This window comes from Mustela erminea, chromosome 12 (assembly GCF_009829155.1).
Source record: "Mustela erminea isolate mMusErm1 chromosome 12, mMusErm1.Pri, whole genome shotgun sequence".
Classification (NCBI taxonomy): Eukaryota; Metazoa; Chordata; class Mammalia; order Carnivora; family Mustelidae; genus Mustela; species Mustela erminea.
The window spans coordinates 61,328,256-61,355,207 of NC_045625.1; the positions used below are offsets into that span (position 1 = coordinate 61,328,256).

General features: G+C 38.0%; 1 protein-coding gene across 24 annotated transcripts in view; it reads right to left on the reverse strand.

Annotated features, from left to right (window-relative positions):
- Nucleotides 1-26,952, reverse strand: part of KDM4C (lysine demethylase 4C) — a 507,226-nt gene that overhangs the window by 293,584 nt on the left and 186,690 nt on the right. For 3 of the 24 annotated variants that reach the window (XR_004277514.1, XR_004277516.1, XR_004277515.1), the window contains exon 9: nt 1,950-2,021. The exons of the other annotated variants lie outside the window; for them this stretch is intronic. The gene's annotated coding sequence lies outside the window, so the exon portion shown is untranslated. The remainder of the gene's footprint in view (nt 1-1,949; nt 2,022-26,952) is intronic. 24 annotated transcript variants of the gene reach the window in all.

Genomic DNA, 26,952 nt, shown 5'->3' on the forward strand with positions numbered 1-26,952 from the left:
AGCCACACAGGCGAAGACCAAAAAAATGGAGTGGGGAAGGGCAATAAGGATATATGACTGAATTTGGAAAGGAGTAGAGATCTCCTCTCAGGCATGAATGAGGGTATCAGTCTGAATAGGATAAATATTCTGAGGTTTCAAAATCAAGTAAAAGTTGGAGTATTATATAAAGCTCATGCAATGAAGAGAGCCAAAGAGAAACTAAAATGATCATAAAGTAATTAATTTCTAGAAAAGTAGTACAGTTATAAATTTAGTGATGTATGGATATTTATGTTGCCTAGAAAAAATTAATATTTTGTTTAAACAAGATGTTGGTGAAATATATAAAAGAAATGAAAACTTACGTATTTAAATGTTGGCTATACTTTCCCACCATTATCTCAACATAATTATGAAATTTTAAAGGTGAAATGATTTAAAGAATATTTCTGCTATGTGGATGATTTTAAGTCTCTCATATTCAAGTATTTATTTGCATTAGTATTAATCCTCAAGCATTTGGGTCCTATTTTGTTGGGGTGGAACTGAAAATTGTCACGATTCCCACAAAGACTTTTAAAAAGTTGTACTCATCTTGTTCTCCACAGTGACAATGATGGGTCGTAACTGCTTACATTTTGAAGCTCAAACGATATTCAGATTGAGAACTGTTATCTCTAGGTGACAGGAACAAGAAATGTAGTTTCTAACCATAGGATAAAACTTAAATCTCTTCCTCAGAGTTACTGTGTGTGTGTGTGTGTGTGTGTGTGTGTGTGTGTGTGTGAGAGAGAGAGAGAGAGAGAGAGAGAGAGGGAGAGAAAGAGGGAGTGTGAGTGCATGGTCAGGAGATGATGGGAGTCACTTGACTATTACATAATATTCAAATATACTTTTAAAAATATAATTTATGTTTAAAACATCAAGGAAAACTCATCTATTAAACACACATTGAAGTCTATGCATCAACTTTAAAATATCTATTCTATTTCTAGGAAATTATACTCAATGTAATGAGGTATAAATAAATTTAACATCAACACCCTCTAAAGAATGTTTATAATAAAACTGTGACATCATTGATTTTGACATAAGAATGAAAGAAACTAATGGCAGAACTGAAAAATAAAACACAAATTTACTAGTAACAGGTTTATGTATTCCAATGAAATGAAACATGAAAAAGTTAATTTCAGTGAAATAGCCACCATTTTATTATTGGTATATCTGGAAAAATAAAAGCTTCTATAAGGGGCATCTGGGTGACTCAGTCGGTAAGTGTCTGCCTTCAGCTCAGGTGGTGATCCCACTGAGCTAGGATTGAGTCCCGCATTGGGCTCCCTGCTCGGTGGGGAGTCTGCTTCTCCCTACCCCTCTGCCTGCCAGTCTCCCTGCTTCTGCTCTCTCTTTCTCTATCAAATAAATTAACAAAAATTTTTTTAAGTCTATATAAGAAAAACAAGTTTAACTATCTTTCTTCTTTCCTCAGACTCTCCTTCTTCTCAAAATCTATAAAAGCACAAGTTGTGTGGGGCACCTGGGTGGCTCGGTCGGTTAAACATTCAACTGTTGCTTTCAGCCCTGGTCATGATCTCATCGTCTCATCAGCTCCTGGCCCAACCTGGAGTGGGCTTGAGATTCTCTCTGTCCCCCCGCCCTGCACTCCTGTGTGTGTTTTCTCTCTGTGTGTGTCTCTCAAATAAATAACACTTAAAAAAAAAAAAAAAAGCACAAGTTTTGTAGAAGTAAAACCATTCCAAATACATGATAGAAGACTGACAAACTCCTAAGCCACACACAGCTCTTCAAAAGGCTGCAGTGCTGTGATGATTTGTAGTTTTCTGGTTTCCCAAGGGGAAGCTATAAAAATCAGGGAGACTGAAGACAGTGCCTGCTGAAAAACTGAACAGATGGCTTAGTCAACTAAAAAACCAGCAGTTTTGGAAGCCTGTTCTCATTTAAAGTACCTTCCAAAAACAGCTTGGTGTGGTTGGTTTCAATTTTCTTTTTCTTTGACATTGTTAAGCTATCTTTCCAGCGTTTAGATAGAGAGAACAAAGAAAATATTAACTTCCTTTACAAGAGAACAAAAGACTTACTGTTTCATTTTGTTCTCCTGAAAAACTTTTAGACCTGAGTTTTACTCACTTAGAAAAAATCATAACCTCTCTTTTCCAGCTGCAGTATTCTCTAGACAATCATAAACAACTCTGAAAATGGGTGTTATGGCATGGAAGTAAAGAAATAAAATAAATATATTTATTACATATATACCAAATATATAAATATTATATATATTCAGTATATTGATATATCAATATACATTTGAACCTTGAACAATGGGTCTGAACTGGACAAATCCACTTATATGTGGATTTTTTTTTTCAGTAAATACAGTGTGCTACAATAAATGTATTTTCTCTTATGATTTTCTTAATATTTTCTATAGTTTATTATAAGAATACTATAATACATATAACATATGAAGTATGTATTAATTGGTGTTACTGGTAATGCTTCAACATTAGGCTATTAGTAGTCAAGTTTTTGAGAAGTCAAAAAGTTGTATGTGGACTTTCAACTGCTTGAGACCTCTAACCCCCATGTTGCTCAAGGGTCAACTGTATATTAAATTATGTATACATACACACATACATCATTGAAGCAAACACGGAAACCTCTGGCTACACCTTTGGTGGAGGAGATCACATACACAAGATTCTGTTTTATGTAGATTATATTAGCAATTTGTAAAAGTGTTGAAAGAAATAGACCAACATAAATTTGAAACATTTATTCTTTGGCAGAGAAGGAAAAAAAGAGAAGAGAGCTGCTCCCACGACTTAGGAGATGATTCACTATTCTGTGGGGAGGAGTTTCAGTGTGGGACATCTATGTAGGCAAAACAGGTAAGAAATGCTTGCTCTGCTACAAGAGGGAACAATATTAAATGAAACGCAGTTCTACAGCAGATTGTTTTTAGTCACAAGAATAAACCTACTATGTTACAAATAAGAAGGCTAAGTATTTGGCATTATCCCCAAAGCAAAACCTGACTTCACTAAGTAACCTGGCAAGGTAAATACCCTCCTCAGGGGTGTATTGCTATGAAATATATTTTTCTTAGGCACCATTCAACTATTTACCTTTCCACCAATGAAAGGCCATTTATTTTTTTTTTAAGATTTTATTTATTTACTTGAGAGAGAGACAGTGAGAGAGAGCATGAATGAGGAGAAGGTCAGAGAGAGAAGCAGACTCCCCATGGAGCTGGGAGTCCGATGCGGGACTCGATCCCAGGACTCCAGGATCATGACCTGAGCCAAAGGCAGTCGTCCAACCAACTGAGCCACCCAGGCGTCCCAAAAGGCCATTTATTTTTAAAAGCTGATTTGTATTTTTTGTTTTTAGAGTTTCAAACTTTCTCTGAAACTCAACTAAACACACATACGCACACACACACCCACACAGTAAAGGGAAATATAAAAATCTATGTACGGATTGCCAGTTGGACCTTCCTTGGAAAACAAAACATCCTGATCCCATCCTTTTTGCTGTTTTTAGGGAGTCCTTCCTCCTCACCTCCCATTAAAATCTCAGGGTCTTGTACTCCTCCTCCATGACAACACCTAAATTTGAACTGTCATACTGAGATTCAAAATAAACACAAACACATAAAACTGATCTTCAATTGCTAATGTATAATTTCTAAGCCAAACAAATACATTTTAACATTTAATTCATTTAGAAGCACAAAATCAGGGTTACAGTCTTCCACTTAAATTCTACTATTTCTGATCAATGTTAAATCATAAAAGCACATGAAGTTTACAGAGTAAGGTACAAAGATTATCTCCCTAAAAGGTATTTTGAACCACAAGGCTAGCAAGAGCCTTTTAATAAGAAGAAATTACAGATGGGGGCGCCTGGGTGTCTGTTAATTGTCTCCCTTCAGCTCAGGTCAAGATCCCAGGGTCCGGGATAGAGCTCCCCATCAGGCTCCCTGCTCAGAGGGAAGCCTGCTTCTCCCTTTGCCACTTCCCCTGCTTGTGTTACCTCTCTTGCTGTGTCCCTGTCAAATAAATAAATAAAATCTTTAAAAAAAAAAAAAAAGAGGGCGCCTGGGTGGCTCAGTGGGTTAAGCCGCTGCCTTCGGCTCAGGTCATGATCTCAGGGTCCTGGGATCGAGTCCCGCATCGGGCTCTCTGCTCAGCAGGGAGCCTGCTTCCTCCTCTCTCTCTCTCTGCCTGCCTCTATGCCTACTTGTGATCTCTCTCTGTCAAATAAATAAATAAAATCTTTAAAAAAAAAAAAAAGAAAGAAAGAAAGAAAGGAAGGAAGGAAGGAAGGAAGAAATTACAGACGTTACTCCTTTCGCAGGAGTAACTTTGACTGATGATGGTGATGATGATGATTTCTTTAAAACCTGGAATGTTTCTTTTTAAAGCCTAGAAAACTTTTAGTTTCTTTTTAAAAAGCCCCTCAAAGTTAGGTAGTTAAGAGATCTTTAAGTCTTATAAATACAATGAACATCAATAAACTTTACATTCTACTCTTTCCTATTAATTATAATAATAAATTAGTTACAGTATTCAGCTTTTCCTATTTCTCCAATGAAAGTAGCTATGATCAGGGTGCCAGGATGGCTCAGTCAGTGGGGTGTCTGCCCCGACCCGGGTCATGATTCCAGAGTCCTATAATAGAGGGAAAATGTTTCTCCTTCTCCCTCTGCCAGCTGCTCCCCTTGCTTGTATGTGTGCTCTCTCTCTCTGTGTCAAATAAATAAAATCTTTAAAAAAAAAAAAAAGTAGCTATGATCACTATACACTCTACATAGCAAAATGGCCAAATATTTTAAGTAACTGTATAGATCTGGGTCTAGAATCTGTACTTGAAATCAGGTCAATAATAATAGGCATTTAATCAAAATTTCTTCATTCCTATCTGCTGCACACTGTGCTAAAATCCTTACATAGGTACGTCCCACAATAACTTTATAAAACAGGTTTTATTACCTCAGATAAGGAAACTAAAGCACAGAGGAGATAAGTACCTGAATAAGGGCACACAGTGATTAGTTTGCAGAAATGGGAGTTGCTCTCAAGCATTTGCTCATAACCACTACACTCTGTACCTTCCAAAATACCACTCCCCCACAAAGATTTCTATGAACTGGCTCCCAGAGATTAGACCCTCCCATTCTCTAAATAGTCCAGACAGGGGTCATTCTCATTCATCAGAAGGCTTGATGTTCAACTTAAACCAGTCAACTACTGCAGCAGGAACAACGCAAGAAAATGCAACAGAATGGGCTGAGCAATTTCAGCTGGGAAATATAAGTTTAATTTAAGATGTTATTATCTCAACATCTCAAAAGAAATGGTGACATCATGAAATAAAAAGTCAAAATATTAAATATCTAGTGGTAATGTCTTTTTCTCAAGCCCTGTTACATATGGATAAATGTATCTATGCACTGATTTACTTAGCAAATCAAAATCAAGTGATGTATTACTGCTTATATGTACATATGCAAGCACATACCTACAAATATCCATTTTTATAGCATATACAGTCTTAAAAATAGATATAAAGCTACATAATTGAGAGGGAATCATCTAACTTAAGTAAAATCACCAATTTAGTGAGTGATGGAGTTTTAAAAGAAAACACACAAACATATATCTGGATGGTCTGAGATCACAAGGTATCTTTTTCTTATGTTGCTAATTTATTGGTTTATTTCCTTTCTAGGATTTGAATAAATGTCATGTGTTGGAGCTACCCTCTGTCTCTAATCCAGTTTTCATTTCAAAGCCAAAATAAATTAAATAATTTATTTTTTAAAATACAAATAAAATATGTGAAATCTGAAACATAAGTATACCTGTCTGCCTATGTACTTCAATAGGTTTTATTAAACAAGATGCTGAGATTTTTAAATTATTACTATTTACTCTTTGTTCATCCACTTTTCGTAAAATTCAAGGTTTTTTTTTTCATTTTCCATTTAGTTTATTTCTTTTCAGTGTTCCAAAATATATTGTTTATGCACCACACCCAGTGCTCCATGTAATATGTGCCCTCCATAATACCCACCACCAGGCTCACCCAACCCCTCACCCCCATCCCCAAAGCCTCAGTTGGTTTCTCAGACCCCCAGTCTCTCGTGGTTTTTCTCCCCCTACAATATCCCCCCACTCACTTCTCTCCATCTTCCAATGTCCTCCATGTTATTCCTTATATTCCACAAGTAAGTGAAACCATATGATACTTGACTCTCTCTGCTTGACTTATTTCACTCAGCATAATCTCTTCCAGTCCCATCCATGTTGATACAAAAGTTGGGTAACCATCTTTTCTGACGGAGGCATAATACTCCAGTGTATATATGGACCATATCTTCTTTATCCATTCATCCATTGAAGGGCATTCTGGTTCTTTCCACAGTTTAGCGACTACGGTCGTTGCTGCTATGAACACTGCAGTACAGATGGCCCTTTTTTTCACTACATCTGTATCGTTGTGGTAAATATCCAGTAGTGCAATTGCAGGGTCATAGGGAAGCACTAGTTTTATATTTTTGAGGAATATCCACACTGTTTTCCAAAGCGGCTGCACCAACTCGCATTCCCACCAACAGTGGAAGAGGATTCCCCTTTCTCCACATCCTCTCTAACACATGTTGTTTACTGTCTTGTTAATAATGGCCATTCTAACTGGTGTCAAGTTGTATCTCAATGTGGCTTTGATTTGATTCTCCCTGATGGCTAATGATGATGAACATTTTTTCATGTACCTGTTAGCCACTTGTATGTCTTCTTTGGAGAAGTGTCTGCTCATGTCTTCTGCCAATTTTTTGATGTGATTATCTGTTTTGTGTGTGTTGAGTTTGAGGAGTTCATTATAGATCTTGGATATCAGCCCTTTGCCTGTAGTGTTATTTGCAAATATCTTCTCCCATTCCGTGGGTTGCCTCTTTGTTTCATTGACTCTTTCCTCTGCTGTGCAGAAGCTTTTGATCTTGTTGAAGTCCCAAAAGTTCATTTTTGCTTTTGTTTCCTTTGCTTTTGGAGACATATCTTGAAAGAAGTTGCTGTGGTCGATATCAAAGAGGATACTGCCTATGTTCTCCTCTAGAATTTTGATAGATTCCTGCCTCATATTGAGGTCTTTTACCCATTTCAAGTTTATAGTTGTGTATGTGTAAGAAAATGGTCGAGTTTCATTCTTCTACATATAGCTGCCCAATTTTCCCAGCACCATTTATTGAAGAGACAGTCTTTTTTCCACTGTATATTTTTTATATTTTTTATATATTTTTTCCTGCTTTGTCGAAGATGACTTGACCATAGAGTTGAGGGTCCATATCTGGGCTCTCTATTCTGTTCCACTGGTCTATGTGTCTGTTTTTATGCCAGTACCATGCTGTCTTGGTGATCACAGCTTTGTAGTAAAGCTTGAAATCAGGCAACATGATGCACCCAGTTTTGTCTTTCTTTTTCAACATTTCCTTAGCAATTTGGGGTATCTTCTCGTTCCATACAAACTTAAGATTGTTTGTTCCAGCACATGGAAAAACGCCAGTGGAATTTTGATTGGGATGGCACTGAAAGTATAGATTACTCTAGGCAGTATAGACATTTTAACAATGTTTATTCTTCCAATCCATGAGCATGGAATGGTCTTCCATCTTTTTCTGTGTTCTTCAATTTCTCTCTTGAGTGTTCTTTAGTTCCTTGAGTACAGTTTCTTTACCTCTTTAGTCAGGTTTATTCACAAAGGTCTTATGGTTCTTGGTGCTATAGTAAATGGAATCAATTCTCTAATTTCCCTTTCTATATTTTGATTGTTAGTGTATAAGAAAGCAACTGATTTCTGTACATTGATTTTGTATCCTGCCACACTACTGAATTGCTATATGAGTTCTAGTAGATTGGGGGTGGAGTCTTTTGGGTTTTCCATGTAAAGTATCACGTTATCTTCGAAGAGAGAGAGTTTGACTTCTTCATTGCCAATTTGGATACTTTTATTTCTTTTTGTTGTCTGATTGCTGTTGCTAGGACTATGTTGAACAAAACTGGTGAGAGTGGGCATCCTTGTCCTGTTCCTGATCTCAAAGGGAAGGCTGTCAGCTTTTCCCCACTGAGGATGATATTCGCTGTGGGTTTTTCATAGATTTTATGAAGTTGAGGAATGTTCCCTCTATCCCTATACTTTGAAGTGTTTTAAAGATTTTTTTTTTAATTTATTTGAGAGAGAAAGAGCACAGAGACAGGCAGAGTGGCAGGCAGAGGCAAGGGGAGAAGCAGGCTTCCTGCAGAACCCGATGAGGGACTTGATCCCAGGATGCTGGGATCATGACCTGGGCCAAAGGCAGCCACTTAACCACTTGAGCAACCCAGCTGTCCCTACTTTGAAGCATTTTAGTCAGGAACGGATGCCATATCTTGACAAACGCTCCCATAAAATGGCACAGGGTTGCAGACTGGATAAAATGACAGGACCCATTGTCTAGAAGAGACACATTTTGAACCTACAGATATATCCAGACTGAATGTGACAGGATGGAGAAGCATCTTTCATGCCAATGGGCCTCAAAAGAAAGCTTAAGTAGCGATTCTCATATCAGATAAATTAGATTTTAAACTAAAGACTGTAGTCAGAGATAAAGAAGGACACTACATCATTCTTAAAGGATCTATCCACCAAGAAGATCTAACAATTGTAAATATTTATGCCTCCCATATGGGAGCAGCGAAATACATAAGACAATCCGTTAATCAAGATAAAGAGCCATAGTGATATGAATACACTAATAGTAGGGGATCTTAACACACCACTCTCAGTAACAGACAGATCATCCAAGCAGAAAATCAATAAAGAAACAAGAGCATTGAATGACACATTGGACCATATGGACCGCATAGATATATACAAAACTTTCCACCCTAAAACAACAGAATACTCATTCTTCTCAAGTGCACAGGGAACCTTCTCCAGAATAGACCACATACTGGGTCAAAAATCGGGGCTCAACCAATACCGAAAGAGTGAGATGATTCCCTGCATATTCTCAGACCACAAAGCTTTGAAACTGGAACTCAACCAAAGAAAAAGTATGGAAGGAATTCAAACACTTGGAAGCTAAAGACCACCCTGCTTAAGAATGTTTGGATCAACCAGGAAATCAAAGAAGAAGTTAAACAATTCATGGAAACCAATGAGAATGAGACACTTCCATCCAAAACCTATGGGATACAGCAAAGGCGGTCCTAAGGGGGAAATACATAGCCATCCAAGCCTCACTCAAAAAAACTGAGAAATCCAGAATACATCAGCTCTCTTTACACCTTAAAGAATGAGAGAATCAACAACAAATTAAGCCAACCCCAAACACAAGAAGGGAAATAATCAAGATTAGAACAGAGATCAATGAGATAGAAACCAGAGACACAGTAGAACACATCAATGAAACTAGAAGCTGGTTTTTTTTATAAACTGCTGGCCAAACTAATCCAAAAGAGGAGAGAGAGGACCCAAAGTAATAAAATTATGGATGAAAGGGGAGAGATCATGACTAACACCAAGGAAATTGCAATCATCAGAAATTATCAATAGCTATATGCCAATAGGTTAAGCAACCTAGATGAAATAGATGCATTCCTGGAAACAAATAAACTTCCAAATCTGAAACAGGAAGAAACTGACAACCTGAATAGACCAATATATAATAACGAGGTTGAAGCAGTGATCAAAAACCTCCCAAAAAACAAGAGCCAAGAATCTGATGAATTCCCTGGAGAATTCTACCAAACATTCAAAGAAAATCATACCTATTCTCCTGAAGCTGTTTTAGAAAACAGAAACAGAAGGAAAACTTCTAGACTTTTTTTATGAAGCCACCATTACCCTGATTCCCAAACCAGGCAAAGACCCCATCAAAAAGGAGAATTTCAGACCAATAACCCTGATGAATACGGATGCCAAGAATCTCAATAAGATCCTAGCTAATAGGATCCAACAGTACATTAAAAAATTATCCACCATGACCAGGTGGGATTTATTCCTGGGATGCAAGGGTGGTTCAACATTCACAAATCAATCAATGTGATAGAACAAATCAATAAGAGACAAGAACCACATGGTCCTCCCAACTGATGCAGAAATTCGAGCTTTATATCAGGAATATAGATTCCTTATGGCAGGAAAGAAGAATTTTCTGTTCAGTAAGTAATTATCTGCAAGAAGTTATGCTGTTCACTGACAAAAGAAGTAACACAAATGAGAGAGAGATACATTAATGAAATATATTTAATGGCCCTTTTATAATCTCTTGTTTTATACCATACTTTCTAAAAAAAAAAACAAAAAAAGGTCCTAGATGATTGTCAGAATAAAAAAACATAGTTATAAAAAACTGGACAAGTAGGAATATAGGCACACTTCAAATATTTAAAAAATCCTGAATATTAACAATTAGCCTCAACTTGCTCATAAAATACTAAGTTTTAGAAAAGTATCAAGTCATATTCAATTATAGTTCTCTGTAAAAATTAGAGGAGGACAGAGGGGAGGAGTCAAGATGGCGGAGAAGTAGCAGGCTGAGACTACTTCAGCTGGCCGGAGATCAGCTAGATAGCTTATCTAAAGATTGCAAACACCTGAAAATCCATCGGCAGATCGAAAAGAAGAAGAACAGCAATTCTGGAAACAGAAAAACAACCACTTTCTGAAAGGTAGGACCGGCGGAGAAGTGAATCCAAAGCGACTGGAAGATAGACCCCAGGGGGAGGGGCCGGCTCCCGGCAAGCAGCGGAGCAACGGCGCACAAAATCAGGACTTTTAAAAGTCTGTTCCGCTGAGGGATATCGCTCCAGAGGCTAAACCGGGGCGAAGCCCACGTGGGGTCAGCGTGGCCTCAGGTCCCGCAGGGTCACAGAAGGATCGGGGTTGTCTGAGTGTCGCAGAGTATCGGAACGGGAAAGCCGGCTACAGAGACAGAGCCGACAGTAAGCTCACAGCTCGGTGTTACCTTGAACCGGTCGCAGGCTCGGTGAGCTCGGAGCGCGGCCGGAGGTCAGGGAGACGGGAGTAACTGGGCGCTGTTCTCTGAGGGCGCACTGAGGAGTGGGGCCTGAGACCAGGAGGCTGCCATTTGTATTCCCGTCCTCCGGAACTCTACGGAAAGCGCTCAGGGAACAAAAGCTCCTGAAAGCAAACCCGAGCGGATTACTCACCCCGGCCCCTGGTAAGGGCGGTGCAATTCCGCCTGGGGAAAAGACACTTGAGAATCACTACAACAGGCCCCTCCCCCAGAAGATCAACAAGAAATCCAGCGGAGACCAAGTTCACCTACCAAGGAGTGCGGTTTCAATACCAAGGAGAGCAGCAGAATTCCAGAGGAGGAGTAAGCAAAGCATGGAACTCATGGCTTTTTCCCTGTGATTTTTTTTAGTCTTGCAGTTAATTTAATTTTTTTCTTTTTCATTTTTTGTTTTTTTCTCGCCTTCTGGTAATTTTTTTTTAACTTTTACCTTTTTCTTTTTTAAGGTTTTTTAACTAGTTTATCCAATATATATATTTTTTCTTTTTTATATTTTCCTTATTTGTTTTCTTTTCTTTAATTCTTTTCTTTTCTTTTTCGTTCTTCCTTTTTGAACCTCTTTTTATCCCGTTTCTCCCCCCTCACGATTTGGGATCTCTTCTAATTTGGTTAAAGCATATTTTCCTGGGGTTGTTGCCACCCTTTTAGTATTTTACTTGCTCCTTCATATACTCTTATCTGGACAAAATGACAAGACGGAAAAATTCAACACAAAAAAAAGAACAAGAGGCAGTACCGAAGGCTAGGGACCTAATCAATACAGACATTGGTAATATGTCAGATCTAGAGTTCAGAATGACAATTCACAAGGTTCTAGCCGGGCTCGAAAAAGGCATGGAAGATATTAGAGAAACCCTCTCGAGAGATATAAAAGCCCTTTCTGGAGAAATAAAAGAACTAAAATCTAACCAAGTTGAAATCCAAAAAGCTATTAATGAAGTGCAATCAAAAATGGAGGCTCTCACTGCTAGGATAAATGAGGCAGAAGAAAGAATTAGTGATATAGAAGACCAAATGACAGAGAATAAAGAAGCTGAGCAAAAGAGGGACAAACAGCTACTGGACCACGAGGGGAGAATTCGAGAGATAAGTGACACCATAAGACGAAACAACATTAGAATAATTGGGATTCCAGAAGAAGAAGAAAGAGAGAGGGGAGCAGAAGGTATACTGGAGAGAATTATTGGGGAGAATTTCCCCAATATGGCAAAGGGAACGAGCATCAAAATTCAGGAGGTTCAGAGAACGCCCCTCAAAATCAATAAGAATAGGCCCACACCCCGTCACCTAATAGTAAAACTTACAAGTCTCAGTGACAAAGAGAAAATCCTGAAAGCAGCCCGGGAAAAGAAGTCTGTAACATACAATGGTAAAAATATTAGATTGGCAGCTGACTTATCCACAGAGACCTGGCAGGCCAGAAAGAGCACTAAACGAGAAGAACATGTAGCCAAGAATACTATATCCAGCTAGGCTATCATTGAAAATAGAAGGAGAGATTAAAAGCTTCCAGGACAAACAAAAACTGAAAGAATTTGCAAACACCAAACCAGCTCTACAGGAAATATTGAAAGGGGTCCTCTAAGCAAAGAGAGAGCCTACAAGTGGTAGATCAGAAAGGAACAGAGACCATATACAGTAACAGTCACCTTACAGGCAATACAATGGCACTAAATTCATATCTCTCAATAGTTACCCTGAATGTTAATGGGCTAAATGCCCCTGTCAAAAGACACAGGGTATCAGAATGGATAAAAAAACAAAACCCATCTATATGTTGCCTCCAAGAAACTCATTTTAAGCCCGAAGACACCTCCAGATTTAAAGTGAGGGGGTGGAAAAGAATTTACCATGCTAATGGACATCAGAAGAAAGCAGGAGTGGCAATCCTTATATCAGATAAATTAGATTTTAAGCAAAACACTGTAATAAGAGATGAGGAAGGACACTATATCATACTCAAAGGGTCTGTCCAACAAGAATATCTAACAATTTTAAATATCTATGCCCCCAACGTGGGAGCAGCCAACTATATAAACCAATTAATAACAAAATCAAAGAAACACATCAACAATAATACAATAATACTAGGGGACATTAACACTCCCCTCACTGAAATGGACAGATCATCCAAGCAAAAGATCAGCAAGGAAATAAAGGCCTTAAACGACACACTGGACCAGATGGACATCACAGATATATTCAGAACATTTCATCCCAAAGCAACAGAATACACATTCTTCTCTAGTGCACATGGAACATTCTCCAGAATAGATCACATCCTCGGTCCTAAATCAGGACTCAACCGGTATCAAAAGATTGGGATCATTCCCTGCATATTTTCAGACGACAATGCTCTAAAGCTGGAACTCAACCACAAAAGGAAGTTTGAAAAGAACCCAAATACATGGAGACTAAACAGCATCCTTCTAAAGAATGAATGGGTCAACCGGGAAATTAAAGAAGAATTGAAAAAAATCATGGAAACAAATGACAATGAAAATACAACGGTTCAAAATCTGTGGGACACAACAAAGGCAGTCCTGAGAGGAAAATATATAGCGGTACAAGCCTTTCTCAAGAAACAAGAAAGGTCTCAGGTACACAACCTAACCCTACACCTAAAGGAGCTGGAGAAAGAACAAGAAAGAAACCCTAAGCCAAGCAGGAAAAGAGAAATCATAAAGATCAGAGCAGAAATCAATGAAATAGAAACCAAAAAGACAATAGAGCAAATCAACGAAACTAGGAGCTGGTTCTTTGAAAGAATTAATAAAATTGATAAACCCCTGGCCCGACTTATCAAAAAGAAAATAGAAAGGACCCAAATAAATAAAATCATGAATGAAAGAGGAGAGATCACAACTAACACCAAAGAAATACAAACTATGATAAGAACATACTATGAGCAACTCTACGCCAACAAATTTGACAATCTGGAAGAAATGGATGCATTCCTAGAAACATATAAACTACCACAACTGAACCAGGAAGAAGTAGAAAGCCTGAACAGACCCATAACCAGTAAGGAGATTGAAACAGTCATTAAAAATCTCCAAACAAAAAAAGCCCAGGGCCAGACGGCTTCCCGGGGGAATTCTACCAAGCGTTTAAAGAAGAAATAATTCCTATTCTCCTGAAACTGTTCCAAAAAATAGAAATGGAAGGAAAACTTCCAAACTCATTTTATGAGGCCAGCATCACCTTGATCCTAAAACCAGACAAGGATCCCACCAAAAAAGAGAGCTATAGACAGATATCCTTGATGAACACAGATGCGAAAATACTCAACAAAATACTAGCCAATAGGATTCAACAGTACATTAAAAGGATTATTCACCACGACCAAGTGGGATATATTCCAGGCCTGCAAGGTTGGTTCAACATCCGCAAATCAGTCAGTGTGATACAACACATCAATAAAAGAAAGAACCAGAACCATATGATACTCTCAATAGATGCTGAAAAAGCATTTGACAAAGTACAGCATCCCTTCCTGATCAAAACTCTTCAAAGTGTAGGGATAGAGGGCACATACCTCAATATCATCAAAGCCATCTATGAAAAACCCACCGCAAATATCATTCTCAATAGAGAAAAACTGGAAGCTTTTCCGCTAAGGTCAGGAACACGACAGGGATGTCCATTATCACCACTGCTATTCAACATAGTACTAGAGGTCCGAGCCTCAGCAATCAGACAACAAAAGGAAATTAAAGGCATCCAAATCGGCAAAGAAGAAGTCAAATTATCACTCTTCGCAGATGATATGATACTATATGTGGAAAACCCAAAAGACTCCACTCCAAAACTGCTAGAACTTGTACAGGAATTCAGTAAAGTGTCAGGATATAAAATCAATGCACAGAAATCAGTTGCATTTCTCTACACCAACAGCAAGACAGAAGAAAGAGAAATTAAGGAGTCAATCCCATTTACAATTGCACCCCAAACCATAAGATACCTAGGAATAAACCTAACCAAAGAGGCACAGAATCTATACTCAGAAAACTATAAAGTACTCATGAAAGAAATTGAGGAAGACACAAAGAAATGGAAAAATGTTCCATGCTCCTGGATTGGAAGAATAAATATTGTGAAAATGTCTATGCTACCTAAAGCAATCTACACATTTAATGCAATTCCTATCAAAGTACCATCTATCTTTTTCAAAGAAGTGGAACAAATAATTATAAAATTTATATGGAACCAGAAAAGACCTCTAATAGCCAAAGGGATATTGAAAAAGAAAGCCAACGTTGGTGGCATCACAATTCCGGACTTCAAGCTCTATTACAAAGCTGTCATCATCAAGACAGTATGGTACTGGCACAAAAACAGACACACAGATCAATGGAACAGAATAGAGAGCCCAGAAATAGACCCTCAACTCTACAGTCAACTAATCTTCGACAAAACAGGAAAGAATGTCCAATGGAAAAAAGACAGCCTCTTCAATAAATGGTGCTGGGAAAATTGGACAGCCACATGCAGAAAAATGAAATTGGACCATTTCCTTACACCACACACGAAAATAAACTCAAAATGGATGAAGGACCTCAATGTGCGAAAGGAATCCATCAAAATCCTTGAGGAGAACACAGGCAGCAACCTCTTCGACCTCAGCCACAGCAACATCTTCCTAGGAACAACGCCAAAGGCAAGGGAAGCAAGGGCAAAAATGAACTATTGGGATTTCATCAAGATCAAAAGCTTTTGCACAGCAAAGGAAACAGTTAACAAAATCAAAAGACAACTGACAGAATGGGAGAAGATATTTGCAAACGACATATCAGATAAAGGACTAGTGTCCAGAATCTATAAAGAACTTAGCAAACTCAACACCCAAAGAACAAATAATCCAATCAAGAAATGGGCAGAGGACATGAACAGACATTTCTGCAAAGAAGACATCCAGATGGCCAACAGACACATGAAAAAGTGCTCCATATCACTCAGCATCAGGGAAATACAAATCAAAACCACAATGAGATATCACCTCACACCAGTCAGAATGGCTAAAATCAACAAGTCAGGAAATGACAGATGCTGGCGAGGATGCGGAGAAAGGGGAACCCTCCTACACTGTTGGTGGGAATGCAAGCTGGTGCAGCCACTCTGGAAAACAGCATGGAGGTTTCTCAAAATGTTGAAAATAGAACTGCCCTATGACCCAGCAATTGCACTATTGGGTATTTACCCTAAAGATACAAACGTAGTGATCCAAAGGGGCACGTGCACCCGAATGTTTATAGCAGCAATGTCCACAGTAGCCAAACTATGGAAAGAACCTAGATGTCCATCAACAGATGAATGGATCAAGAAGATGTGGTATATATACACAATGGAATACTATGCAGCCATCAAAAGCAATGAAATCTTGCCATTTGCGACAACATGGATGGAACTAGAGCGTATCATGCTTAGCGAAATAAGTCAAGCAGAGAAAGACAACTATCATATGATCTCCCTGATATGAGGAAGTGGTGATGCAACATGGGGGCTTAAGTGGGTAGGAGAAGAATAAATGAAACAAGATGGGATTGGGAGGGAGACAAACCATAAGTGACTCTTAATCTCACAAAACAAACTGAGGGTTGCTGGGGGGAGGGGGTTGGGGAGAAGGGGGTGGGATTATGGACATTGGGGAGGGTATGTGCTTTGGTGAGTGCTGTGAAGTGTGTAAACCTGGTGATTCACAGACCTGTACCCCTGGGGATAAAAATATATGTTTATAAAAAATAAAAAATTTTAAAAAATAATAATAAATTAATAAAAAAAAAAGAAAATACATGCAAAATTGAATATGTATGGGTTTAACTTCAGCAGTCACCCAAAGATGTCATAAACAATGAAATAAGTTTGCTAGTGATAATAATAAAGTGTACTCTCTTTTAATCTAAAAAAAAAAAAAAAAATTAGAGGAGGATATATACCGGTACTAAAATTAAATTTTAGAAAAAATTATCTATCTGGTTTTAACACTGAGTTTCACCATAGGGAAAATCTTGTAAAATTCTAATTCAAAGGACCATTCATTCTAAAAACAAACATGCAAAAATCCTTGCCATCACTTCGATCTTTACCTTTCTGCAAAGCTTTTGTGTTCTTGACAAAATGTTTCTCTTGAGATTTATACATTGCCTTACATGTATATTAAAACTATACATAAGTAAATATTAAACAAATTACCATCAAGTTCAAAAGCGAATTTATTTCCCCTGTTTAAAATTTATTATTAACATAGCATTCTTTTTAAATTTTTGCATGGAACTTAATCCAAAAGTTATTTGCAGAACCAGGTTCAAGAGGAAGAAAACTGTTCATCAGAATCATTTTTTTTCCATAAGGAAAGCCAACCCTGAATATGGTCCAAGCCACTCCTTTCTTCAATCTGTTTCATTTCGACCATTGATTGCTAGCCTCCTCCCCCAGCAGTGCATGCAGCAGATAACTAGGATCTGCTTCAAATGGTAATGCTGGTATTTATCTTTCCCTAAGGCACTACCTGCAGAATTAAAGAAACCAAGGGATTTAGAACCTCCCCGCATAATTAACTGTCAGAATCTACTAAAGGCTTTCTAAAGTTAACATCCTAATGTCTAATGTTTCCCCAGAAGAATTTCAGAATGTGTTTTAGAAAAGTGGTTTCAATTTATGCTGGTAGTCTATCCTAAGCCTTTTAAATCTAGTATTAGTAGGTGAGATTCACATTTCTTATGGAATTAAAATACTTTGAAATTTTACTACTGAAGATGTATGTAAATGAACTACACATCCTGTACAATAAGTGAAAAAACCCAAAAATAAAATAAACTGTCTTTTCCTTAAATTAGCTCTTCAGCTAATGGGAAAATTAATAGAAGTCTGGATGAAGGGTGGTTACAAAGTGTGGTAGTACAATTAATACCATCACCACACTATTGACATTTGGGGGGCCAGATAATACTTTGATGTAGGGTACTGTCTGTGCATCCAATGATGCTTAGCAGCACCCATGGCCTCTTTTCACTTAGATGCCAGTGACATTTCCCCATTTGTGACATTCAAAAATGTCCCTGGACATTGTTAAATGCCCTCTTGAGACAAAATCATTTCAGGATTCAGAATGGATGATTTAGCAGAAATGGCCACAAACAGGTCACAGTTTGGATCTGCTCCTTTGGGTGTGCATCAACCAGGGAGACACATTTCACCTCTTTGTCTCATTTTCCTTCTGCCTCAAATAAGTGATGTAAGGGTTAAATGAGAGGTCTGAAAAGTGACAGCAACTGATAGTACTGTATACACTGTAGCATCTCTCTCTATAGACTCTCTATGCCACTTTTTCTAAGTATTTTTCATAATTTCAGTAAACATACAGTGTTCAATCAGTTTCAGGTGTATAATATACTAATTCAATAATTCCCTACATCACCTAGTCTTCATCACAAGTGCACTCCTTAATCCCCATCAGCTATTTCCCCATCCTCCCAATCACCTGCCCTCAGGTAATCATCACTTTGTTCTCTAGAGTCTGTATATTGGTTTGTCTCTCTCTCTTTTTTCCCCCACTTCCCTCACTTGTTTTGTTTCTTAAAATCTACATGTGAATTAAATCATATAGTATTCATCTTTCTCTGCCATATTTCACAGAGCATACTATACTCTGGATCTACCATGTTGTTGAAAAAAATTCTTTGTTACAGTGCAGCAATATTCCTGTGTGTGTATGTGTGTGTGTGTGTGTGTGTGTGTGTGTGTATCACCTCTTCTTTATCCGTTTATCAATGGACATCTAGGCTGCTTCCATAATTTGGTTATTTTTTAATGTTATGTTCAACATACTTTGGCTATTGTAAATAATCCTGCCATAAACACACTGATGTATGTATCACTTTGAATTCGTATTTTTGTATTCTTTTGGTAAATACCAAGTAGTACAATTGCTAGTTCATAGGGTAGTTCTGTTTTTAATCTTTTGAGGAACCTCCACACTCTTTTCCACAGTGGCTGCACCAGTTTGCAATCCCACCAACAATGTAAGAGGGTTCTCCTTTCTCTGCATCCTTGCCAACATCTGTTCTTTCCTGTGTTGTTCATTTTAGCCATTCTGACAGGTGTGAGGTGGTATCTCATTGTAGTTTTGATTTGTATTTTCCTGATGGTAAGTGAAGATAAGCATCTTTTCATGTGTCTACATATCTTTTTTGGAGAAATGTTTGTTCATGTCTTCTGCCCATTTTTAATTGGATTAGTTGGTTTTGGGGTGTTGCGTTTTAGAAGTTCTTTACCTATTTTGGATACTAACCCTTTATTGGCTATGTCACTTGCAAACATCTTCTCCCATTCTACAGGTTGCCTTTTAGTTTGGTTGACTGTTGCCCCACTGTACAAAAACTTTTTATTTTTATGTAATCCCAATAGTTTATTTGTACTTTTGTTTCACTTGCCTCAGGAGACATATCTAGAAAAAAGTTGTTACAGTTGGTGTCAAAGAAGTTACTGCCTATGTTCTCTTCTTGGTTTTTTATGGGTTCAATTCTCACATGTAGTTATCTAATCTATTTTGTATTTATTTTTGTATATGATATAAGAAAGTGGTCCAGTTTTATTCTTTTGTATGCTGCTGTCCAATTTTCCTAATACCACTTGTTTCTTTGGAGCTTTTAAAACTTTTTTTTATTTTTAATGATTTCATTTATTTGATGGAGAGAGAGCATAAGCAGGGGGAGCTGCAGAGGGAGAGGAGAAAATAGACTCTCTTGAGCAGGCAGCTTGATGCAGGGCTTGATTCCAAGACCCTAGGATCTGACCTGAGCTGAAGGCAGATACCCAACCGACTGAGCCACCCAGGCATCCCCCCACACCAGTACTACTTGAAGAGAATTTTTCCCATTGTATATGCTTTCGTGCTTTGTCAAACATTATTTGACCATATAATTGTGCATTTATTTCTGGGTTTTCTATTCTATTCTATTTATATCTGTGTCAATTTTTGTGCCAATAGCATACTGCTTTGATCACCACAGCTTTGTAATATAACTTGAAATCCAGAATCATGCTGCTTCCAGCTTTGCTTTGTCTTTTCATGACTGCTTTGGCTCTTTGCAGTCTTTGTGGTTCCATACACATTTTAGGATTATTTGTTCTAGCTCTGTGAAAAATGCTCTTGGTATTTTGATAGGGATTGCATTAAATGATTGCTTTGGTTAGTATAGACATTTTAACAATATTTGTTCTTCTAATCCACAAGCATGGAATATCACTCCATTTCTTTATGTCATCATCAATTTCTTTTCATCAGTGTTTATTATAGTTTTCAGAGTACAGATCTTTTACCTCTCTGCTTAGGTTTATTCCTAATTTTCTTATTATTTTTGGTGCAATTCTAAATGGGATTGTTTTCTTAATTTCCTTCTACTACTTCATTATTACTGTATAGAAATAGAACAGATCTTCTGTATACTGATTGTGTCCTGAGACTTACTGAATTCATCTATCAGTTCCAGCACGTTTTGGTGAAGTTTATAGGGTTTTTAATATATAGTATCATGTCATCTGCCCACAGTGCAAGTTTTATTTCTTCCTTGCCAATTTCGATGCCTTTTATTTCTTTTCATCATCTGATTGCTATGGCTAGGGCTTCCAGTACTACGTTGAATAAAAGGGATGAGACTGGACATCCTTGTCTTGTTCCTGACCTTAGGGAAAAGGTTCTCCATTTTCCCCACTGAGAGTGATGTTAGCTGTGGGTTTTTCATAGATGGCTTTTATTATTTGGAGGTATGTTCCTTCTAAATCTACTTTGTTGAGGGTTTTATCATGAATGGATGTTGTACTTTGTCAAGTATTTTTCCTGTGTCTTGAAATAAACATATGGTTCCTATCTTTCCTTTATTGATGTGATGTATCATGTTGATTGATCTGTGAATACTGAACCACCGTTGCAATCTAGGAATAAATCCCATGTGATTGTGATGAATGATTTTTTTAATGTATTTATTAGATCTTATTTATTACTATTTTGTTGCAGATTTTGTATCTATGTTCAACAGAGACACTGACCTATAGTTCTCTTTTTTTCGGGTGTTTTTATCTGATTTGGATATCAGGGTAATGCTGGCCTCATAGAATGAATTTGGGAATTTTCCTCCCTCTTCTATTTTTTGGAATAGTTTGAGTAGAATAGGTATAAATTCTTTTTTAAATGTTTGGCAGAATTCCCCTGGAAAGCCATCTGACCCTGACTTTTGTTTGTTGGGAGTTTTTGGATTACTGATTCAATTTCTTTGCTGGTTATTGATCTCTTCAATTTTTTTATTTCTTCCTGTTTCAGTTTTAGTAGTTAATATGTTTCCAGGAATTTATATATTTCTTCTGGCTGGTCTAATTTGTTGGCATATAGTTTTTCATAATATTCTCTCTTATTATTCTATTATAATTATTTGTATTTCTGTGGTGTCGGTTGTTTTATCTCTTCTCTAATTTGTGATTTTATTTATTTGGATCCTTTCTCTTTTTTTTCTTATTAAGTCTGGCTGGAGGTTTACCAGTTTTACTGACTTTTTTCTCAATGAACCAGCTGGTTGCTGGTTCCATTGATCTGTGATCTAATGTATTTTTGGCTTTTATATCATTTATTTTATATCATTTATTTCTACTCTATTTATTTCTCTCCTCCTGCTGCTTTTAGATTTGTGTGTTGCTATTTTTCTAGGTCCTTTACGTCATGTAAGGATAGGTTGTTTGACATTTTTCTTGCTTCTTGAGAAAGGCCTATATTGCTATCAAATTCTTAGAACTGCTTTTGCTATATCCCAAAGGTTTTGGAAACACTTTCACCTGTTTCCATGTACTTTTCTATTTCTTCTTGTATTTCTTGGTTGACACATTCACTGCTTAGTACCATGTTATTCAACTTCATACATCTGTGGTCTTTCCAGAATTTTTTCTTGTGACTGACTTCTAGTTTTGTAACATTGTGGTCAGAAAATAAGCATAGTAGGATTTCAATTTTTTTTGAATTCTTGAGGCATGTTTTGTGACCTAGTATATGATCTATTCTGGAGACCGTTCCATGTGAACTTGAGAAGAATGTGTATTCTGCTGTTTTAAGATGGGATGCTCTGAATATACCTGTTAAGCCCATCTGGTCCAATGTGTCATTCAAAGCCATTGTCTCTTAGTTGATTTTCTGTTTAGATGATTAGTCCATTGAGGTAAGTCAGGTGGTAAACTCCCCTGCTATTATTGTATTATTATCAATTAGTTCCTTTGTGTTTGTCATCAATTGTTTTATGTATTTGGGCGCTCCCATGTTGGGTGCGTAAGTATTTATAATTGTTTTAACTTCTTGTTGGATTGTCCCCTTACTATGATATAGTGTCCTTCTTTGTCTCTGGTTATAGTTTTCATTTTAAAAGTCTAGTTTATATGATATAAATAGAGCCATCTCAGGTTTCTTTGATATCATTTGCAGGACAGATGTTTCTCCATCCTCTCACTTTTTTTTTTAAAAAAAGATTTATTTATTTATTTTATAGAGAGAGAAAGCATGAGCTTGGCAGGGGAGTAGAGGAAGAGAGAATACTAAGCAGACTCCATGATGAACATGGAGCCTGACAAGAGGCTTGACATCACAAACTAAGCTGAAACCAAGAGACGCTTAACCAACTGTGTCACCCAGGTGCCCCTCCACTCCCTCACTTTCAATCTGCAGGTGTGTTTTCATCTTAAATGAGTCTCTTATAGATGGGTCTTGATTGGTTTTGTCTTAATTTACTCTGTCACACTATGTCTTTTGATTTGAGCCTTTAGTCCATTTACATTCAAAGTAATTATTCATTTTATTATTTGTTTTATGGTTGTTTCTGACAATATTCTCTGATCCTTTCTTCTCTTTCTCTCTTTCATGGTTTGCTGATTTTCTTTAGTTTTATTTATATATATATATATATATATATATATATATATATATATATATGGATTTTTTCTCTTTATTCTTTGCATATTAGTGGTTTTTGGTATATGGTTACCATTAGGTTTGTAGAACAACTTCTTCTGCATTTGGCAGTCTATACTAAGTTGATGGTCATTTAAGTTTGACCCCACTGACTCAGGAGTGTCTCCAACGTGTGCCACGTGTGCTCTGTTGTTTTGTCCTGGTATCTTTATCCTTCAGGCCTGTTTGCCTATTGTGGGCAGTCTTTGGTCCCTGGCCTGAATGTGACATGTTTTAACTAGGTGTGCTCTGGTCTGCTTGTGAAATAAGACTTGTCGCCATCACCACTGGAACTGATGCTCCACAAAAAGTCTCGGGTTGTGAGACAGGGTTTTGGTGGGGGTTTGGGCTATTCTTCTGGGGGAGGGATCTGCTGCACTGGGACTGAGGCAAGTTGTCTGGGAAGGGAGGCACCACCAAAGTGGGGGTGGGGTGGGGTACGGTGTGGTATGCTTGGTATAAGATAGCAAGTGTCAGTGCTATGTTGGTTCCATTCATAACCGTGTGCCTATGCTAAGGGGTGAGGAAGGGAAATGGCACTTGCTCATTCCTTTGCTCCTGGAGAGGTCTCTCTATGAACAATGCCTCTCTGGAACACACTCTGAGATGAACAAATAACCTCCCCACTGTGTGACCCATGAGCTCTTCAGATCACTATTTTCACACTGTATGTCCATGGGTTGTTTGCTTAACTTCTTTCCAAGAGCAGCCCCAATGTCCTCCAAGGCTCTTCCCAAGCCAAGCCCAGACCTTTAGCCTCACTGGTTGCCAGAACTCACAAAATTCAGCCTCCCTCACTTTCCAATCCAATTACTATTGGGATTCGTTTTCCCCCATGCACTGCCCTGTGTGCTAGTCTGTCTCTCACCCTCCTCTGCAACTGTGGCTCCCTCCCTACTCTGGTGGCCACAATCCATTTCTCTTCCAAATCACACCTCCACACTTCTTACCTTCTTAATGTGTCCTCGCCTCTACCTTTAGTTGTGGAGTTTTTTTCTGCCAGTCTTTCACTTAATTTCTGTGGTATTTAGGATGATTTTATAGTTATCTAGTTGTATTTGCAAAATGAGGTGAGCAGTCCTCCTACTCTGTTACCATCAACCCCTCCTTTCCCCAAGTGTACACTTTTTCAACAAACTTTTTCCTGAGTGCCCTAGACTAAGAGATTAAAAAAAGAAAGGGATGGGGCATTGCTAGGGCCAATATTTTAAGCCATAATAATATATCCCAAATCTTAGTTCCCAAAGTCTATGCACAAGAGAACCAGGATGGCCCACTTGGTCACTGAAACCATCACATACTTTCCCCTCTCTGTACTCTGGCTACAGCTTTTGTCTGATGGACAACATGACCCCACCACTTGAATAGCTACATACCTGTAAGAATCCAGAATCCCTCATGAAGTTATTTTCCTAGTGGCATCCAATCCATCCCTATTACCCAACCCCAAACACCATGGCAGAGTCTCTCTCATATTACTCCTACTCTTCTTCAGGGCACGACTGATTTATTGATGGCTACACACATGGGAATTCATTTCCCTGCTAAACCTCAGGTACTTTTTCTGTTCTCATGCACCTATGTCCAGCCTGTAGTACTAAGCCAGGGACCTGGTCACATTATGACTTACGATTTCTTTGTAACTGTTAGTACCTTTAGAGAGTTAATAGTCCATTTTCTTATAAGCTGATATAATTCTCACATATAGCTCCACAGTAAACATTTTTCCCAGATAAGACTTCCATTAAGATATGAGCAGTGCTTACTGACATCCACAGCCCCAAGAAGGCTAGTATTCACTGATATGGAGGAAATTATTATTAAACATAAATATTTACTTGAGGGCCATTTACTGGGTATATAGAAGTATCTTTATTAAGTAATGAAGTATATTTCTTAATAAAGCACTAATTACTATGACCTTAAACTTTAAATCTTATAACTCTATTTGTGTGTTTCACTAATTGTTAACCAATATTTTTCTCATGAAAATTATTTTGTTCAATATATACTGTTTCAAGCAACTATAGTGAGGTGATGGTAGTTTCAGCCTGGAGGTGCCAAGAAGGAGGGTAGGGCATATCCTATATAGAAAAAAAGTAAGTATCCAATGATGCCTGCTGCACTCATTACAGGGATCAAGGCCTAAAGGGTCTGTAGGGAGATGGGGGGAAGGGAGACAAAGTAATCCAAACATCTGCAGAGTCAGGAAACTGTAATTGCAGGTGTTACCCTGAAGGATTCTGGCATAAGACAGTAGTCACAGGCAAGGACAAGATTACAGTAGTGTATTTCAATATGCATTCAGAGGGCTACAGGCATCAGAATACTCTTAAGATGCTTGCTATGAAATACAGCTACAGAGGAGTAGAGGCCTGCTTCTACATTTTTTTAATAGGAATTCCAGATTTCTTCTGTACATGAAAGTGGAAGAACTACTAGATTAGCTTTATCACCTTATTAGAACAAAGGGATACTAACTGCTTAAGACATACAAGTAATTACACTGTGTAGATCGCTTTAAAATATATTTTTAAGTAAATGCCACTAACATAAATAGCTGCTTTATTTTCTAGGCATTCTCTGTATTAGGTGCTCAATAAAAAAATGAAAGGGTTTATATAAAAAGATTACAGAGAAATTTACAGAAACAATTCATGTAGACAATTCTGTAAATACTGACAGAATGGGGCAGAAGTTATTCTCAGGATGTGAAAATTCAGCACACATATCCCAAAAACCTTACCTCTGCTGCCCTAGAGTATTTCCCATCAGTGGCTATATCTGACCCATAGGAGATCCCAAGAACTGCTGACTCTGATTAATTTTACTTCTGTGAGGAGTCTTGGAAAACAGATATTCTAGCACAGCACCAAGGAAAATGTCTTTCTCCTCTGACAAACTGAAACCAATTAAGTCAAAAGCATCACATTGATCCAATTATACCAGGAAGAGTTAAAATGAGACTAATATCCCCAAGACTCTCAGGACTCATTAAGAGTAGTAACATTCTTCAGGGGCCAGTGAAATTAATGACCTTTCAAAAATGAGACCCTTATGAGCCACTAAAGAAAGAAGTGGCAGAGGGTTGTAGAAATCAAGTGATGTTAATCCTTAAAAACTAAAAAAAACATTTGAAAGAAAAATCTCTATAATTTCTTTAAAATAGTAAAGACGGACTTCTTACATATTTTCTGGCACCCACAAAATATCCTTCCTTCTTACATATCTCAAATTTGGTTTGCAAATCTGACTAAGATACCAGCTGGTTAACTTCAAAACAGGTAACTCATGGGCTTCAGTTTCTTTCTCCATAAAATGGAGCTGCTAAAAAGAGTCAACTCAATAGAGAGGACAAAGTTCCTGGACCAATGACTGGGGCAGAGCAGCCAAAGTAGCTACTTGACTAAAGGAACTGAAAGACCAAAAGAACCCCCTGGCTAGAAGTGCATTTTTATCCTGTTAACCAGCTAGTTTCGTTTCTGTACCAACGCTTGCTTTTTCGCGCGCGTGGGCTAACCCGCCAGTTCTGCTTCTGTAAGATTGCTTTGTCTGCTTTTGCGGGGACCCTTTGTCTGCTTTCGCTCCGACCCCTGCTTTCGCGTGTGGGTCCCCTGACCCAATCCACTGACGCCAAGTATACCTGTTCAAACTGTCAACCAATCAGCTCAGCCCTACCCGAAACTTGTTTGTATCTGTCTATAAAAATCCTGCACCGATCCAGCTCCGGACCTCTCGGCGTTATCGGCAACGAGCAGCGCAGAGGTCCAGGTTTGAACCTGCAATAAACGACCCTTGCTGCTTGGCTTTGACTCACGTCTCTGGTGGTCTTTTAAGGTGGGAGTAATACTCAGTTGGTATTTCAGAACAGCCTCTACAC